Here is a 20,049-nt window from a genome sequence, read left to right as displayed (position 1 = left end):
CATTTATTTATATTATTCATATTTATTTCTATGTTTATATAAAATAAAAAAAGAGATTATATGTATAATATAATATATAAGATATGTATGAATGAAAATCAATGTATAAATGAAATTTATTATATATTGTAACCTAGCAGTAAAATGGAGTTTTATTTTCCCCAAATCAATATGTCCATTTTTGTGTTTGTCAAAGATTAATGTTCCTTCTTCAGAGTTTTAATGAGTTTCAAGCAACTGAGCTGTTGCTTGAAAGCAGAGTGCTTTATCATCTGATCAAAATGAAACCTCTGTTTCCATTGGTCCTGTGGTCAAACGCTGCTGGAAGAACCTACTTCAGCTGAGCAATCAAAAACACAAGAGGTAAGAAGAATGATAAACACAAAACACACAACACGTGGTCAACGCCTGAATAATAATTTCTAAGTACTAAATCACTAAACATTTTAATCAACATTTCACTGAAAACAATCCATTCATTGGAACATAACAGATTTAGTAATAGGTCTCTTCTTGCAGAGCACCAGTAGTGGACAGCAAGCTCCATCTCAACAAAATCAATCCATTACCAGAGCAGCAGCAAACACTCCCAACATCAATACACACAAGACACAGAGCACCTCCATTACCAGCGTCCAAAAAAACACCTCAAGTACCCCAGCTTCAACTCCCCACCATGAGAGAGTGTACTGCAGGCTCCTGTGCGTCTACTCACGCCGTGAGCTGTCGGATGCTAGAGTCGGCCCCGGTGCCCTGTGAGGCCTGTGCTTGTGTTCAGACGGTGATGAAGGAGAGCGGTGATGCTTTAGTGTCACTGTCCAGTCTCTGGGTTTGCCTGGCTCCATGCAGGGATTCCTGGAAGCTGTGGAAGATAACGCAGCAGATGGGCCGCTTGTCTGCATGTGACATTTCCCAAATAGCAGGTGAGCAGCGTAGAGATATGAGCCGTGTGGGGAAACATGTCCTGGAGGTGAGGGGTTGTGTCCATCCATTATAAGAACTGCATGAGAAAATGTCATTTGAAATGTCCTCATTTGATTTACATGACTTTTTTCAATTGGAGGTGAGAGAAACTGTTGAGCCGCTGAAAAAGAAGATGAAAGAGACAGAGATGGAGTGAGAGAAGCTAAGAAAACAGCTATCAGAGACGGTCAAAAGAGAGAAGGAGGAGAGGAGGAAGATGGAGGAGGAGTGAGAGCGCAGAATGCAGGAGGTGAAATCCAGGAGAGAGGAAGCAGTCAGGAGACTAAAGAGGAGAAGGAGGAGTTAAAGAGAGGTGGGAGGTTCTTTAAAAGCCTTTAACTCGTATGTAAAAATTATTATATCATAGTTAATACACAAAGACAGATGTGCAAGGTTTGGTAATGTGAATATCAAAACAACAATATAAACTAATAATCATTTTCATTCACAGGTGTGACATTGTTAGAGGACCAGAATTCTGAACTCACAGCAGAACTGAATTTGCAGAAAGAAGCAAAACAGGCTTGGTGAGCAGAACATCATCAAGCACTGGCCACTGGAATGAAGTGGAATTAAATTACATAAAAAACTTTGATCTGGACAGCATTTAAACAGCATACATTTTCATGTAAAATGATAAATGCAATAATCTGTCTTTTTCATAGCAATTAGTAAACATATTGAATAAACTAAAAAGTTTTAAATTTTTTATGTCAGTGACACTTAAATATAATGACACTTTGCAAGTAAACCCTTCATAAATGTGAGGAGAGCTACAGTATCACACAGAAGTGAGTACACCCCTCACATTTTTGTAAATATTTTATTATATCTTTGCATGTGACAACACTGAAGAAATGACACTTTGCTACAATGTAAAGTACTGAGTGTACAGCTTGTATAACAGTGTAAATTTGCTGTCCCCTCAAAATAACTCTACACACAGCCATTAATGTCTAAACCGCTGGCCACAAAAGTAAGTACACCCCTAAGTGAAAATGCCCAAAGTGTCAATATTTTGTTTGGCCAGCGTTATTTTCCAGCACTGCCTTAACCCTCAGTCCTCTTCCTCTCCTCCATGACAACATCACGGAGCTGGTGGATGTTAGAGACCTTGCGCTCCTCCACCGTCCATTTCAGGATGCCCCACAGATGCTCAATAGGGTTTAGGTCCGGCAAAACCTGGAGAAGGAGCTCAGGTGTCCACAGACACCGCTGGACAAAGAGAGCGCAAAGAACCATAGTGTGCAACGCCAACATGAGGTGTGTTTCGTTATATGATTACTATGATAAATGTCAAAATAATAAAGTCAACATGAACAAGATTTTACAGTTTTACTTCCATAATTTGATGTATTTCCAAGTAAAACAGGATATTCAGTTAGAAATACAATTATTGAGCTGGACTTGGTTTTATTTCATTAGACTGTGGTCAGTTGTGCTCAGGCGCTTCAGGTGAAACGAGCAGCTCTGTGGAGCATCTGGATGTGCATAGCAGTCTGGAAGAATGTGAGGATGAAAAAGCTGATCTTGCCAACCAACTCACACAGATCATACAAGAAAAAGACACTTCGGTAGCAACTCTAACAGGTAAACGTTTAAATAAAACAGTCAAAAATATTTAGCATGACTGAATAAGCCTGACTACTTTAGGTCAGATCAATAAAAGTAAACCTGAGGGTTTCTTTCTCTGCAGTCTCGGTGTAGTTCGCTGAGTACTAAGAAACAGAAGCAGCAGACACAGATCTCAGAACTGGAGGAGAGTCTCATCTAAAAGAGATGCTAGAAGAAGCCGCACAAAAATAGAGGACACTCCTGACCTCAATCAACAAAAACCACAACAAGCAACACAAACAAACACAAACAAAACATACAAAAGCACACAGGATGCTGCTTACTCATGCAACTACAGTTGGGAAGCAGGTTCTTCTTCAGAACCAGTTCCATGAGCCAGTGGTTATTTGCACTCTAACAACAAATAGTGTTAGATATTGTTTGCACAAGTGTTAATAGCAACAGTAGCATCTTGTTTATACAGGCAGATAGTACTAGATGTTACTCACACAAAGTTTAAATACAAGTTTGTTATTTGTACTAAAGGTAAAATATCTGAGCAGTGTGGTGGACAGAGTAAGTGAAAATATCCTTTGCCAACAGTGTAAACAGACACTTTTCAGCCAATGTTTCCTGCAATAGTGTTCAACTGTCAGGTCCTGGGAAGTAAAAATCCATTCATTTTATCTATAGAGGAATTGATTGTTAATGATAACATATTAACCTTTATAAACCTACTGTGGACTACAAAGTTGTCAGTTGCTGGTTTCTGTTGGTCTCCCAAGTTGGTCTCCCAAAGCTCTTACAGGGTTTCTGTGAGTCTTAAAAAAGTCTGTCCCTTCCTCAATTTAAGGCCTTAAAAAGGTTTTAAATCAGAGGCGAAGTCTTAAATTCAAAGTCAAGGCATTAAAATAGGCCCCTATGATTTCCGCAATGCTGACAACATGAATGGAATCACGGAATCCAGTCATAAAAATGAAATTGACTTTTTAACGTGGAATGTCATGGAATTTGTCAAATTCTGGATGAATAGATCAAAAGTAGCAAAGCACACGTAATTAAATTGTAATATGGACTATAGTGTCTTAATATTAAACCACACAAATATTATTTAATTAAATATGAATCCTGCATGTTCTGCATGTCTCTGTGTGAATGAGTGGCACGGTTTTGTCTACTACACGTACTGAAGCAGGCGTGATGCTCATGGTGTTTTCAGCTTCTGTTGTGAGGACATGAACACATGAGCTTCATCTCCAGAGCTGCTCTGAGAGTAGGGGTGGGAGAAAAAAAATCGATCTATCAATCCATCGCGATTCTCTCTCCAAAGATTCTGGATAGGGATGCTCCGATCCACCTTTCTCACCTCCGATACCGATCCGACACCAGTGAAGTTTTTATTTAAATAAATGTAGAATTTATATCTCTCTGTGTGTGGAACTGATAATCATTCTTTCACAATCTACTAGATACAGACTATGTCATTATAAAGAAAAATTAAATAAACAATAAATATGAAAAAATATAGGCCTATGCATATTCATAATCTATAAGATAAATGTATCTTAAACTAGGTTAGCGGATGATTCGACAGCAAAATTTATTCTAGAAAAATCAGTGCACAATAATTTTAGAAATCCAAACATTTAGTGAAAAAAAAAAACAAATAATTTTGTGGGGAACAAATAAAAGTGTTGCACTAAATATGGTAAAATGTTATACATTGCTGTTTGTATTATAATAAAATCCATTCATTAAAAACATTCATGAATGTATTTATATATAAGTATATACTATAAAATTAAAATACATTTCTTTTAAATGTATAGCATATTTTTTAATAAGGCAACAACATATGATGGATACGATAGGACAAAACAAATATACGGTATAGCACGAAGCGCTTACAATTTGTGCATCATGTGTGCAGAATGATGCACTTGTGTTCTTCACACCGGATGCACACATTGTAAGCGCTTCGTGTTAAAAGGTGCAAAGCACAAAGGTAAGAGAGATTGATGCGTAGTGTATTATATATGTGCAACAGTTATTGAGCCTTTCTTTTAACAGTTTTAAATTTCAGTTACTGTGCACGTTAAAAACAATTTATAGTATTTTCTATGCTTGTGTTTTGTTCTAACAGACACCCGGTAGCAACAAACAAAACAAAAAAAAACACCATAAAGAAAAAAAATTCATTATTTCAAATAAATAAACAATAAGCTACTTACAAATCAAGTATAATAATGGGAACACAGAATGATCTTGGAGAGAGCTTTACTGAGCTGACTGTCCTAACCGAACGCAACCAGGGTTTAAAGGCTGAACGAATGACTGAATGCCACAGCTGAGAAAGCATTTGTGTGAACTAATGTAAGGACTTAAATATTCATATGTATAGCTCACATTAAGCTATCATATGGCTTCAGAAGTAGCACAGAATAATTCGCACAATCGGGAAAAAAAATATATCGGATTTTGATCGGCTCTCTTTGACCGATACCTGATCCGAGATAGTTGGCAGTATCGGAGCCGATACCCGTCAGATCGGCTCATCCCTAATTCTGGATCGATTCTGAGAATTTCAGAATCGATTCTAAGCTTAGTTTTTAGCCAGATGCAAGATGACACTGAGTTTGCTTTAGAAACACCTGTACCCTGCTTGCTTCCAATTCCTCACACACGTATACCACTTGAACCTTCCGTAAAATAATCTTTCATAAGGTTCGGAAATGTTGAAGCGAATCAGAAGGACTTTCTTGGGCTTCATTGCATAGGATGCGCTGTGAGAGATGCGCGCTCTGTTTGATGTTACGCTTGAAGTGTGCAGTCTCACCCATCTGTATTTTCCTTAAAAATGCTCTAGGAAGTCATCATTAATGTGGTTTGGAATATATATTTAAAATATGAACCTCACTAGCTGCTTTCAATTTCAAATGCTGACACGCGCTTTGTTTGTTATTATAAACGCAATACTTTTGTTTTTGCCCCCATTTTTCATGAGCTGAACTCAAAATCTAAGACTTTTTCTATGTACACAAAAGGCCTATTTCTCTCAAATATTGTCCACAAATCTGTCTAAATCTGTGTTAGTGAGCACTTCTCCTTTGCCGAGATAATCCATCCACCTCACAGGTGTGGCATATCAAGATGCTGATTAGACAGCATGATTATTGCACAGGTGTGCCTTAGGCTGGCAACAATAAAAGGCCACTCTAAAATGTGCAGTTTCATCACACAGCACAATGCCACAGATGTCGCAAGTTTGGAGGGAGCGTGCAGTTGGTATGCTGACTGCAGGAATGTCCACCAGAGCTGTTGCATGTGAATTGAATGTTAATTTCTCTACCATAAGCCGTCTCCAAAGGTGTTTCAGAGAATTTGGCAGTACATCCAACCAGCCTCACAACCTCAGACCACGTGTAACCACACCATCCCAGGACCTCCACATCCAGCATCTTCACCTCCAAGATCGTCTGAGACCAGCCACCAACAGCTGCTGCAACAATCGGTTTGCATAACCAAAGAATTTCTGCACAAACTGTCAGAAACTGTCTCAGGGAAGCTCATCTGCATGCTCACTGTCCTCATCAGGGTCTCGACCTGACTGCAGTTTGTCGTCGTGACTGACTTGAATGGGCATATGCTCACATTCGATGGCGTCTGGCACTTTGGACAGTTGTTCTCTTCATGTCATCTTGTGGGTGAGCGGTTTGCTGATGTCAACGTTGTGGATCGAGTGGCCCATGGTGGTGGTGGGGTTATGGTATAAGCACGTGTATGTTATGGACACGAACACAGGTGCATTTTATGGATGGCATTTTGAATGCACAGAGATACTGTAACGAGATCCTGAGGCAACTATACAAACAACTATATAAGATTTGTTTTGTTTGGATGATTCTCGAGACCTTCATGATTATGTATGTATAGGTATATATGTGTATGTATATGTGTATATGTCAACAAAAATACTTTTAAGTAACATGAAAATTACATTTCTTTGGGAGGGTTTGCCTTCACCATGCTGCCTGGAAGTAGAGGTAGGAAGTTGACAGCCTCATGTGACAGGAAGGAATTGAATACCTTTTTTTCCCTCTTGAAATCCTTTATTTGGTTGTTTTCTTGCATGTCATTGAGAAATAAAACATAGATAATATCTAGAAAAATACTTACAAAAGGAAAATGACAACTATAAACTGCGGAAACTAGTTGCCGGTGGCCTTAAATAAGTTAATTGAACAAAACTGTGACAGCTGCTGTTTTCATCTTGCTTTCGCATCGTCACGGAGACAGGTGAGAAACTGTCCTGGTCTCTGCTTTGTACTGACGACAAACATGCATTCAAATCATATACATACACATCCGTAAAATAAAGAATAGTATGACTTTGCACCTGAATTTGGTTCGTGTCTTCATTCGTGTCTTGTTTGGTGAAAGCGATGCTGTAAAGCATCATTGAACAGAAGGGAGGGTGGAGGAGCGAACAGGAGCTGTTTCCGCTCTTAAAGGTACAGTACCTCATACATCAATGCAGGGCTGTACCCACCCGAACCCTAACCTATTAGAAATGGCCAAATTATTATTATTGAATTATGTGTGGTGCTAAGGAATGCTAATCACTTCCATACTAGACCTACTTTATACTAAAAAAAAAAAAAAAAATTATTAGGGGTGCTCTACTCTTCCCTGTGGAAACTGGAATCTTGACCTCTGACCCACTTTCAATTTCAATTCATGCCTTTTGAATTTTGTTCCAAATTTGTTCTTCATCTTGAGTCTTAAAGCTGTATTTAAAAAAAAAAACGGGATATTTACTGTCTAAGAATTTAGACCTAAAAATCCGGTATTTAGATTTTTTTTATACATATCTTTAAAATTATGCCATAAAAAAATCAACTTTTGAGTGTATATAACTCAAAATCAAAATATAAAAAGCTACGTAATATTCACTTTTGTTAAATGACACATCTATAATTCAAATTTATGCAATTTAAATTCAAATAGTTTTATAATATTTCTGGTTTCATAGGCAACCAACTTCATTCAACAAAACATTTTATAATAAAATTAATCCAAGCAGAGGGAGGAGTTTTTCCTTGAAATATAGAGAGAAAGAGGGAAGAAAGCAGGCCAGGAAAGACATAAGTGTTCAAAAATGATATTGCTTTCTTTCAATCATCTCAAAGGTAGGAACTTTTTTTGAAAACATCTATAGACAACCACAAATGGAAGCACAACAAAGTAAAAATATCCATATAATGATTGCATAAAGATTCAAACTTCACACCACAAGAAATGCTATAGTTTAATGAAAAGACAACTACTGAAGTAACTAAAGTGTTCAGACATATAGTGGAGTGAAAAGTACAATATTTGCTTCTGGGATTTAGTGGATTTTAGTGGGTAAAGTGTACATTTCACCACTTGAAACACACCAGAGGCTAATAGGTTTTGAGTCGAGCCTGTTGCTGCTGGAGAGAATTGGGAGTAATAACAAAAGAAGAAACTGTGTTAAAAGGTTCACCCAATCATTTACTCACCCCAAGTTTTTCCAAACCTGTATGAATTTCTTTCTTTTTCTTTTCCTGAACACAAAAGATGATATTTTGAAGAATGTGGATAACTGAACGGTTGCTGATGCCCATTACGTTACATGGTATTTTTTCCAAATTAATTAATTTCAGTCAGATATGGGACACTTTCATGCAATTCCTGGACAATGATCAAGCAGAAATGAGTTAAATAAATAAATAAAATAACAGCAATAAAATTACTATTCCTCTAATTGTTATACTATATCATTATTATATTTTAAAATAATTTTAATATTTGAATTTGAAAATTTGCTGAAAATTGACTTACTCTAGTGTTATGGAGCAACTGGTTACATGTAACGGAATTACGTAATCTGATTAAAAATAAATGTAACTGTAATCTGTTACAGTTACTGAGAAAATGTTATTAAATTAGAGTTACTACTCAAAATGTTAACTATTACAAAGAGGGTTATATCTGAATATTTTCTGTAAAAAGCTATGATATTTTGAAAAATATTAATTTTTGATGTGCACAATGCTATTCAAAGGCCATTTAGTAATGCGATGCTATTCTGATGCTTTTGATTGGCTCTCTTGTTTGAATTTGAAGCATGTCTGGCAATCAATCCACATTGCCTCGGAAAAATCAGAAAAGATCACAAATATAATAGTTCAGTGCAAAATATGCTGTCTAAATCAAAGGTTGCAATGTTCATCTTAAGAAAGCTTCTGTTGGTATACTTAAAGTTAACTGTCAGCAGACTTTAAATAAAGTAGGAAAGGCATTGCTACTCCTACCTGCCACTCCCACATGTCAAGACATATTTTAGCTCTGTATTGCTTGGTGTATGTCCAATAGTTTATTTAATTTTATTAATCTTCATTCATAACAAATTAGCTAGTCTGCTAGCTAAACTGTCTTTACCAGCCACACTTCTATTTATGAACCTTTTGACAAAAAATATATAGCTAATGTTTTTCCTCCTTGAATAAGGTTAGTAACCATGACAGATCCAGTGTTGGGAAGGTTACTTATAGGTTACAGATTACAAATTACTAGAGGTGTGACGAGACACTTATCCTACGAGACGAGACACGAGACTGGGTTCACGAGAACAAGACGAGACAAGATTTTTTATGAAACACAACCAAATAAAACCAAAAAAATATTTTAATATATTTTATGCAGTAAAAAAACAACATGTAAACACTGCAGGTTTTGCCACAAACTAAACTGACAGGCAATTAATTGCACTAAAATTATAAATAGTATAAATAAAAATAAATAATAAACAACACAAATATCCCTTTAAAGTGGAAGTGAAGCAGTCAGTCAAGTTTATTATTTGGTAAACTGATTTCCACTTTCAATAAAAAATATATAATAAACACGATTAATGTATTCATTTAAAAGAATAAAGCAGTGGTTCCCAAACTGGGGGACGTGGCAAGGCTGAGGGATAGTTAGGGCCCTATGAAATCAGTTTTATTTTTTCCTACATTTTTTCCAAATTAAGTTTATTTAATTTTTCTCAACTCCTTTTTAATAGTTAAATTAAACTGTATTAATTAAAAAGCATGTCTAATTAATTGAAATCATGAAACTTATAAATTTTCACACCAATTTATTCAAAGTTTAACAAAAATGACATGTTTAGTGCCCTATGAAATGTCTTATTTAAATTTTTTATTGTTACCAAATTCTGCGTTTTAGCATGTCTAACTATTTGAATGCATAAAACAACTTAATTTATTTTATTTTTCTTAAAGTAGCCTAATGAGTTTTTTTCCTCAGAAATTCTGTGTTGTGTATTTAAAATTTTCTGGTTATCAAATGAAGGCATGAAACATTAATTTCATAATTTATCTTTTAATTATTGAAAATTAAGCAAACTTTATTTTTTTATTTTATTTTTTTGGCAAACAAAGGGAATTTACTATTAAAATTAAAACATGGAAGAAATGTTGTGTGATTACTCATTAAGAATAATGTTTGTTTCATTTTAGTAGTAGTAGTAGTAGGCTATGTACATTCTACTGAAAAATAGTAATAGGCGAATTGTCATATCAAACCGGTCTTTTATTTTGACGTGTTGCCGTCAGTTCTGTGTATGTGACATGACGCTAGTTTTGCTCAAATCAAACGTTCAAATGCTCATGAAGTGACTCTCAGAGCAATTCTGGAGATTTTGTTCAGGTCCTCATTTAGTGAGACGGCAGACGCTGAAATCACCGCTTCAGTGTGTGTGTGTGTGTGTGTGTGTGCGTGTGTGTGAGTGTGTGTGTGTGAACCGCGCATCTGCGCAATTCATTAAGAGACAGGAAGAACATAAAGGATTCATATTCAAATCGACTTTTGCGGCTTAATGTATACAGATACAAGTCCATATCGCTTGATTTAAGTGTAATGACCTACTTTTTATTTTTATTTTGAATGGAAATTTGACAAATTCCGTGTTTAACTGGGAATTGTTTTTTTTTTTTTTTTTTTTTTTTTTTTTTAGGACTGGATAAAGACTTAACTCCTAATTTTCCCGCTTATCATGCGGTCACTTGGCTGATGTGAACATATAATATATTTTACATACCTTACATATTTTTTTTTACAGTCTATGTACATTACATCAGTGGTTCTCAACTCCAGGCCTCGGGACCCGCTGCTCTGCACATTTTGAATGTTTCTGAATCTGACACACTCAGTTCAGTTCATGGATCTCTCTCCTAATGAGCTGATGATCTGAATCAGGTGCGATAAATAAGGGAGACAAACAAAATGTGCAGAGCAGTGGGTCCTGAGGACTGGAGTTGAGAACCACTGCATTACATACCACTGGTGAAAGGGCCAGTGTAGTGTAAATATATCTGAAATCTGCACGAGGATATCGTCACGTTCTCGCGAGACCGGTCAGATCTTATCACACCCCTACAAATTACATAATTTAATCCATAATGCAAAAAGTAGTGTAACTATTTAAATTACTTTAATAAAGTAATTAACATTACCATTTAATTACTTTTTGATTAGTTTTCTAAATTTCTAACAAATGTTTTTAATATATATATTATTAAATATTATCATTTTCAAACATTTAAATGAGGCAGGGTTAACCTTATTAGTACTCTGAATACTGTCAGACTTTCAAAATCCTTCCATGAAATAAGATTATAATGATTTTATTTTAAATGCTTCCTCAGGTTCAACATTAAAATGTCGATAGCATTTTTATAGTTGCCTGGCAAACATATTTTGCATATATTTGGTTATTTTAAATTAATATTATTCAGCATATCCTAGCTTTTTCAAAAAATATTCAGGTATAACCCCCTTTGTAATTGTTAAAATTTTCCCAAGTAACTGTAATTTAATTGCACATTCTTTCTCAGTAACTGTAACAGATTACAGTAACATTTATTTTATAACTAGTTACTATATATGTTGTCTGAGTGTGTGTGACTTGATATCAGGTTTGTGTGATCAGAAGACTTGATTTACAGCCTCGTGCTGCACCAGTGCTTAAACCCATCATAAGATCCCTGGGGTAAAATCAGGATTGTGATTTTGAGGGGTGAAGAAAGAAGTCGATTTAGATTATTTATTTATTTATTTATTTATTTAGTTAGTTAGTTATTTATTTTTGCTGTTTATGTAGTGTTTTTGTGTTTCAGAGGTGGCTGCATTAGATAGATTGGCTGCTGTCGTTATGGAGACTGCCTCCTATTGATGCTGCAAACACTAGTGTTTAAAAGGCTTCCATGTACTTTCTTCAGGAGCTTCTTTGAACACTAACGCTCAGACTTTTGTTATTTTTGGTTTGTTTTGTTTATTTTGGTTCTGCTTTGTGTTGAGAGTGTATTTTTGGTGTTTGTAGTATTCGTTCATATTTTGTAAATTCTTGTAAATATTGGTTTATTTGGGGTGTGGGGTTCCGATGCCAATTATTTTGGTTGTTATTTTCTTTATCTTTGTTTAAAGTTTTAGCTTGTTAAGGAAGGTATTTCGTATTTTCTTTTTCTTTTCTTTTGATGAGGTTAGAAAGAGGTTGAGATTGGTGCTTTGTTTATTGTTTTGACTTTGTCGGAACCTGAAGTTTTCCCAATTTAATTTCTTTCAATTATCTTTATTGTAATAAATTTCCACAAACTAAGCCTGTCTATGAATCTTTTCTTTTGTGGCCTGAACCCTAGATGGGCCGTAACACTGCATCTAGCTTACAAACTCTCCAAGCTTTCAGAGTGTTAACTATAATTGAATTGTCACTTTATTAGTCAAATTTGACTAGTATGATAATGTACACTGATATGAATAAGTGTTAAGTAAAAGCTGTATAGGAGGACATACAGAACATCAACATATCATGCTCCTGTGTTGACCTATATAGCTTGATCGTCATCTTGATCTTGAGTTTTGCATGGTTTAAGTATGTAGTATTAGATACAAAACTGGGGAATTCCACTCAGAATAGCACATTAGTTTACTACTCTATTCTCTCTTGTCTACTACAATGTATTGGAATGTAGTGATTTCGGATGCAGCACATTTCTCTATTCAAATTTAACTGTGTATTCTGATTTATTTTTAATTATATTACAAGGATCATAATTCACACACACACACACACACACACACACACACATACATATGTATAATGTTAAAGTAGGCTTAGATGTTTCCCAAGTGGCTGATTTTCTGTTGAGCTGGACTATCTTTTAGAACCGTGTTTTTTTTTTGGTTTTTTTTTAAGGCACTTTTTTTTTTTTTTTTAAGGCACATCATTTCATCCCCCTCAAAATTCAATAATGCGTACATCCTCATAATTGTGAAATAAATTGCATTAAACCCTAGGTAGCTAGATTAGGTAGCTAATAATACCTTCTGCCTTAGAAAGTAGAATCCCTTCCCTTTAAAGATGAGTCTTTTTGAAGCCACCAATTGGATTTTCTTTTTGTTTTCTCTCTAATCTTATCTTATGTATTTTAGCAATTAATGTTCCAAGGTAACTCTCTCTCTTTTTTTTTTAATGGGATAGGACATATATTTGAGACAGAATATTATTTAATTTGGTATAAATTCATATTTCAGAATGAATTTCTGTTTACTGTTTTTTTTAAAGAACAATTAACCCTCATGTGGTGTTCAAAACCCTATAACACTTGTGGTGTTCCCAGTCAAAAATGACCGGCCCATAAAAAAAAGCTTATAAATCACTCATTATACCATATTTTCACCCAATCTTGGATTCATTCTTTTTGTCAACTTGTTCTCTTTCAATTAGGACTGGTTTTATATTTTGATTTGCATCTGAATAATCATAGGCCTCATTTATTTGAGAGTACGGCATTTCATTTTTTGAGCAATTTTTTTTAAAATTTTGGAATAATTTGTGGAAATATTAAATAAAATCTGAAGAAAATTGGTATTGTTGATCATACTAGTCTACTCTAATGTTTTCAACGGAATTTTGTTTTTTGAAACTTTTGTTTTGGTAAAAACTATGGCACATAGTCACACTTGTGGGGTGTTTCCCGGTCAAAAAATGACCGGCCTATAAAAAACAATAGCTTATAAATCACTCATTGTATAACCATATTTTTCACCCAATCTTGGATTCAATTCTTTTTGTCAACTTGTTCTCTTGTTACATTAGGACTGGGGGTTTATATTTTTGATTTGCATCTGAATAATCATAGGCCTCATTTATTTGAGAGTAGGCATTTCATTTTTTTTGAGCAATTTTTTTTTACAATTTTGGAATAATTTTGGAAATATTAAATAAAATCTGAAGAAAAATTGGTATTGTTGATCATACTAGTCTACTTTAATGTTTCAACAGGAAATTTTGTTTTGAACACTTTTGTTTTGTAAAAAATATGGCACATAGTCACACTTGTGGTGTGTTCCCCCGGTCAAAAACCCCCCCCCCCCCCTGACCGTCCGGCCTATAAAAAATAGCGGCCTATAAATCAATCAATCATTGATTACCCATATTTTCACCCAATCTTGGATTCAATCTTTTTGTCAACTTGTTACTCTTTCAATTAGGACTGGTTTTATATTTCTGTTTGCATCTGATTAATCAGTGGGCCCTCATTTATCTGAGAGTAGGCATCTCATTTTTTGGAGTAAAAAACACAAATAATTTTGGAGTAAATTTATTGAAAAAAATGGCTACTGTTGATCACATAGTCTACTCTAATGTTTCACAAGGCATTTTTGTTTTGAAACTTTTGTTTTGTAAAAAAAAAAATATGGCACATAGTCACACTTGTGGTGTTCCCGGTCAAAAATGACCCGGGCCTATAAAAAATAGCGTTATAAATCACCTCATTATACCATATTTTCACCCAATCTCTGGATTCAAAGTCTTTTTGTCAACTTGTTCTCTTTCAATTAGGACTGGTTTTTATATTTCTGTTTGCATCTGATTAATCGTGGGCCCTCATTTTATCTGAGAGTAGGGCATCTCATTTTTTTGAGTAAAAAAACAAATAATTTGTGAGTAAATTTTAAATGAAAAAAAAAAATGGCTACTGTTGATCACACTAGTCTACTCTAATGTTTACACAAGGCATTTGTTGTTTTTGAAACTTTTGTTTTGTAAAAAAAATATGGCAACATAGTCACACTTGTGGTGTTTCCCGGTCACAAAAATGACCCGGCCTATAAAAAAAATAGCTTTATAAATCACTCATCTATACCATTATTTTTCACCCAATCTTGGATTCATTCTTTTTTTTGTCAACTTGTTCTCTTTCAATTAGGACTGGTTTTATATTTGATTTGCATCTGAATAATCATAGGCCTCATTTATTTGAGAGTAGGCATTTCATTTTTTTGAGTAATTTTTTTTAAATTTTGGAATAATTTTTGGAAATATTAAATAAAATCTGAAGAAAATTGGTATTGTTGATCATACTAGTATCTACTCTAATTGTTTCAACAGGAATTTTGTTTTTGAAAACTTTTGTTTTTGTAAAAAATATGGCACATAGTCACACTTGTGGTGTTCCCCGGTCAAAAAAAAATGACCGGCCTATAAAAAATAGCTTATAAATCACTCATTATACCATATTTTCACCCAATCTTGGATTCAAATCTTTTGTCAACTTGTTCTCTTTCAAAATTAGGACTGGTTTTATATTTCTGTTTGCATCTCAAAAATGACCGGCCCTATAAAAAATAGCTTATAAATCACTCATTATACCATATTTTCACCCAATCTTGGATTCATTCTTTTTGTCAACATGTTCTCTTTCAATTAGGACTGGTTTTATATTTTGATTTTGCATCTGAATAATCATAGGCCTCATTTATTTGAGAGTAGGCATTTCATTTTTTTGAGTAATTTTTTTTAAAATTTTGGAATAATTTTGGAAATATTAAATAAAATCTGAAGAAAATTGGTATTGTTGATCATACTAGTCTACTCTAATGTTTCAACAGGAATTTTGTTTTGAAACTTTTGTTTTGTAAAAAATATGGCACATAGTCACACTTGTGGTGTTCCCCGGTCAAAAATGACCGGCCTACAAAAAAAATAGCTTATAAATCACTCATTATACCATATTTTCACCCAATCTTGGAATCAATCTTTTTGTCAACATGTTCTCTTTCAATTAGGACTGGTTTTATATTTCTGTTTGCATCTGATTAATCGTGGGCCTCATTTATCTGAGAGTAGGCATCTCAATTTTTTGAGTAAAAAAACAAATAATTTGTGAGTAAATTTGGAAATATGAAAAAAAAATATGAAAAAAATGGCTAATGTTGATCACACTAGTCTACTCTAATGTTTCACAAGGCATTTTGTTTTGAAACTTTTGTTTTGTAAAAAATATGGCACATAGTCACACTTGTGGTGTTCCCGGTCAAAAATGACCGGCCTATAAAAAAAATAGCTTATAAATCACTCATTATACCATATTTTCACCCAATCTTGGATTCAATATTTTTGTCAACTTGTTCTCTTTCAATTAGGACTGGTTTTATATTTCCTGTTTGCATCTGATTAATCGTGGGCCTCATTTATCTGAGAGTAGGGCATGGTCAAATATGGTCACAATGGCCGACCATTCAAAGTGAATGGGAGAGACTGAAAATAACAGAACAATTTATTTTTCAGGAGCATGTTCATTATTTTCATGTACACATATGAGCATATGTGCTTGCAAACATCGAGCCCTTGGCCCTGTGCATGTATCGATACATTTATACACACACGCTACCCAGACACACACATGTTAAAAACACACAAACTTTTTTGAGTATTACACACATTCTTTTCCACAGAGAGAAATTTGATCCTACCCTAACATCTAATATACATTTATCCATCTGACATTACCACACACACACACACACACACACACACACACACACACACACAAACTTCAAAAGAATCTTTCTTTCATGTTCTTGTTTTTTATCACAGCTTCCAGACAAAATATTATGACATTTTGTTTTGGAACTGTGAGGTTCTCACACAGAACTAGACAATATTTACAAATATACATCATGCGAAAGCACAGGCATATATAAATGCCTCACAGCACCTTGCTTGTCATTCATTTGTGGCAGCACAATGGCAAAGCAGCTCTCTGCACATGATGTTATTCATCAGATTTTTGACTCAGAAACTAGTGAGGAGGAGGAAATGCAGGATGCATCTTGCAGTTAAGATGTTTCTGAAGAGGAAGGCACCACTGAATCGGCTACGGAGCTTGAAACAACTGATGAGGAGCTGTCTTCCAGTGATGAGGGCCCAGCTGAATGACAAGCAAGGTGCTGTGAGGCATTTATATATGCCTGTGCTATCGCATGATGTATATTTGTAAATATTGTCTAGTTCTGTGTGAGAACCTCACAGTTCCAAAACAAAATATCATAATATTTTGTCTGGAAGCTGTGATGAAACAAGAACATGAAAGAAAAGATTCTTTTGAAGTTTGTGTGTGTGTGTGTGTGTGTGTGTGTGTGTGTGTGTGGTGTGGTAATGTCAGATGGATAAATGTATATAAGATGCAGGTTAGGGTAGGATCAAATTTCTCTCTGTGGAAAGGAATGTGTGTAATACTCAAAAAAACTTGTGTTTTAACATGTGTGTGTCTGGGTAGCGTGTGTATAAATGTATCGATACATGCACAGGTCCAAGGGCTCGATGTTTGCAAGCACATATGCTCACATGTATACATGAAAATAATGAACATGCTCCTGAAATCTAAATTGTTCTGTTATTTTCAGTCTCTCCCATTCACTTTGAATGGTCGGCCATTGTGACCATTTTTGACCCATGCCTACTCTCAGATAAATGAGGCCCACGATTAATCAGATGCAAACAGAAATATAAAACCAGTCCTAATTGAAAGGGAACAAGTTGACAAAAAGATTGAATCCAAGATTGGGTGAAAATATGGTATAATGAGTGATTTGTAAGCTATTTTTTTTATAGGCCGGTCATTTTTGACCGGGAACACCACAAGTGTGACTATGTGCCATAATTTTTTACAAAACAAAAGTTTCAAAACAAAATTCCTGTTGAAACATTAGAGTAGACTAGTGTGATCAACAGTAGCCATTTTTTTCTCATATTTTTTTTTCATATTTCCAAATTTACTCACAAATTATTTGTTTTTTACTCAAAAAATTGAGATGCCTACTCTCAGATAAATGAGGCCCACGATTAATCAGATGCAAACAGAAATATAAAACCAGTCCTAATTGAAAGAGAACAAGTTGACAAAAAGATTGAATCCAAGATTGGGTGAAAAATATGGTATAATGAGTGATTTATAAGCTATTTTTTTATAGGCGCGGTCATTTTTGACCGGGAACACCACAAGTGTGACTATGTGCCATATTTTTTTACAAAACAAAAGTTTCAAAACAAAATTCCTGTTGAAACATTAGAGTAGACTAGTGTGATCAACAGTAGCCAGCTTTTTTCATATTTTTTTTCATATTTCCAAATTTACTCACAAATTATTTGTTTTTTAACTCAAAAAATGAGATGCCTACTCTCAGATAAATGAGGCCCACGATTAATCAGATGCAAACAGAAATATAAAACCAGTCCTAATTGAAAGAGAACAAGTTGACAAAAAGATTGAATCCAAGATTGGGTGAAAATATGGTATAATGAGTGATTTATAAGCTATTTTTTTTAGGCCGGTCATTTTTGACCGGGAACACCACAAGTGTGACTATGTGCCATATTTTTTACAAAACAAAAGTTTCAAAACAAAATTCCTGGTGAAACATTAGAGTAGACTAGTGTGATCAACAGTAGCCATTTTTTTCATATTTTTTTTTTTCATATTTCCAAATTTACTCACACAAATTATTTTGTTTTTTACTCAAAAAATGAGATGCCTACTCTCAGATAAATGAGGCCCACGATTAATCAGATGCAAACAGAAATATAAAACCAGTCCTAATTGAAAGAGAACAAGTTGACAAAAAGATTGAATCCAAGATTGGGTGAAAATATGGTATAATGAGTGATTTATGAGCTATTTTTTATAGGCCAGGTCATTTTTGACCGGGAAACACCACAAGTGTAACAAGGTAACAAAACCCCCACAAAAAAGTAAGAAAATTTCCAAAAAAAAATTTGGATGTAGTTATATACCCTTTGGGAACAAAGTCCACTAAGTTTCAGTCCAAAGCGATAACATTAACTAGTTTTTTCGGGAAAAAGAAAATCTTCTCCGGGTCAAATTGACCCGAACACCACATGAGGGTTAAAGTGACCCACACAGATCGTGATTTTAGGCAGAGGAGACCACCAACAACCCACCCAACTTCATGGTTATATCCCTCCTTGATGAAAGGATTTGCCGAGGATTTGGATGCCTTTGCCTAGGATTTGATTTTGCGTGCTAGGATTACACTACTACATGTCACATCACTTTAAACCCTAGGTAAACTTTTTGAGATGTCTTTGTTAAAGGAAGCAGATAGAGGGTGGCAGCATTGAGCAGTCTTTCAGGACTGTAGTAAAGACCGTTCTAAAAACTTTCTTTCCTAGCAACAACAGATGATATTACAGTGGAAATTAACTGAAATGAATGGTTCTCTTCATAGGGATTTTTAGGAGATTTCTCAGACCAAGTGTTTGATTATGTGCTGTACTATTTTCCTATTTAAAAAGAAACAGATTGCTTATAGGATGAAATAGATACTGATAAAGTCAAAACTTGCATTACTAAGGTGTTATTGTGTTTATTTTACAGGTGTTTAGCACATTGCTTTGGCATATTTGCTTTCTCATGAAAAAAACTGAAGAAACGTCTCTAGACTTGTGTAGCACTTTTTCACATCCTTAAATGTCCTGGTGAAAGATCCTGTTTTGTAACTGAAGAAATAAACTGAAGATGTCAGTGGGCTCAGTTTGATCTCAATTCATGAGCTTTTGCTCTGTGGGCTAAAAACTGTTTTAAACAGTGGCATGGTCTAATTTAAACAGTGAATGTTTTTTTTTTCTTTCTTTAAACCTGTTCTTACGGATCCCTGCACATGACATGCAAGAAAAAATAAATAAATCGTGCGCACAATTTACTAATTCGTTCCCTCGATGTACTAAAACCTGCACACGATTACTATTTCATTCCCTCGATTTGCTAAATTGTGCGCACAATTTACTAATTCGTTCTCCCCTCGATTTATAAGTCGTTTGCACGCTTTTAGCAAATCGAGGGAACGAATTAGTAAATTGTGCGCACAATTTATAAATCAAGGGAATGAAATAGTATATCGTGCACACGATTTAGCCTACTATTTTTTCCTGCATGCCATGTGCGGGGCTCTGTATGTTTTTGATGAGTACTATGGTTGAATTTGAAAAATGCAGAAATATATTCAAATGTTAAACTAATCACAGGAAGAATACATTTTCACTGTAAGAATTTCAACCCATTCAATGAACAGGGGTTTGTAACAAACAGCAGTTTTAAGCTCTCCATATGTCATGTTTGGATAGTTTCCCTAAGCAGTCCA

The 20,049-nt window shown here is 34.7% G+C and overlaps 2 pseudogenes; one reads left to right on the top strand and one right to left on the bottom strand.

Annotated features, from left to right (window-relative positions):
• Window positions 1–486: 486 nt before the first annotated feature.
• LOC109083240 lies at window positions 487–1,494 on the top strand (annotated as a pseudogene).
• A 5,288-nt stretch (window positions 1,495–6,782) lies between these two features.
• Window positions 6,783–20,049, bottom strand: part of LOC122146006 — a 16,835-nt pseudogene continuing 3,568 nt past the window's right edge.

This window comes from Cyprinus carpio, chromosome A8, assembly GCF_018340385.1.
Source record: "Cyprinus carpio isolate SPL01 chromosome A8, ASM1834038v1, whole genome shotgun sequence".
NCBI classification, from domain to species: Eukaryota; Metazoa; Chordata; class Actinopteri; order Cypriniformes; family Cyprinidae; genus Cyprinus; species Cyprinus carpio.
The sequence above is the reverse complement of the archived record's forward strand: the minus strand, read 5'-3'. Positions and strand labels throughout refer to the sequence as shown.